Here is a 429-nt window from a genome sequence, read left to right as displayed (position 1 = left end):
GGTGGGGTGGTGGGGGGCGGGCTGCCCAGGAGCCCCGGGGTGGAAGAACCCCGACTGCCGGGGGGCACCAGTGGGCGGGAGCAGCCCTGCAGCAGCTCTGCGTGGGCATTCGGCGTGGCGGGGACCAGGTCCTGCGGAGATGCTTGTGGGCTGGGGCTGTGGGAACTGGCTAATGCGTGAGGAAATTTTATCGGAGCTTCCTTTGTGGGGAAGGTGTTTTCGGAGACGGAACAGCCTGCGGGAAGCCTTGGGGTGGCACAGCAGTGGGATGTACAGGGATGCAGTGGAGCTTGACTGCATCCTCACGAGGGGATGGTCACCGGCACTGGCCACTGTTCAGAGCTGGAGCAGAGAGAAATGAGGCTGCGTGGCTGGTTGGGGAGCGAGCAGGGGGCTGGTCCTGAAGGCCCAGGTGGGTGGGGGGCGGAG

The sequence above is a fragment of the Buceros rhinoceros genome, unplaced genomic scaffold (genome assembly GCF_000710305.1).
Source record: "Buceros rhinoceros silvestris isolate BGI_N320 unplaced genomic scaffold, ASM71030v1 scaffold29523, whole genome shotgun sequence".
NCBI lineage: Eukaryota > Metazoa > Chordata > Aves > Bucerotiformes > Bucerotidae > Buceros > Buceros rhinoceros.
The sequence above is the reverse complement of the archived record's forward strand: the minus strand, read 5'-3'. Positions refer to the sequence as shown.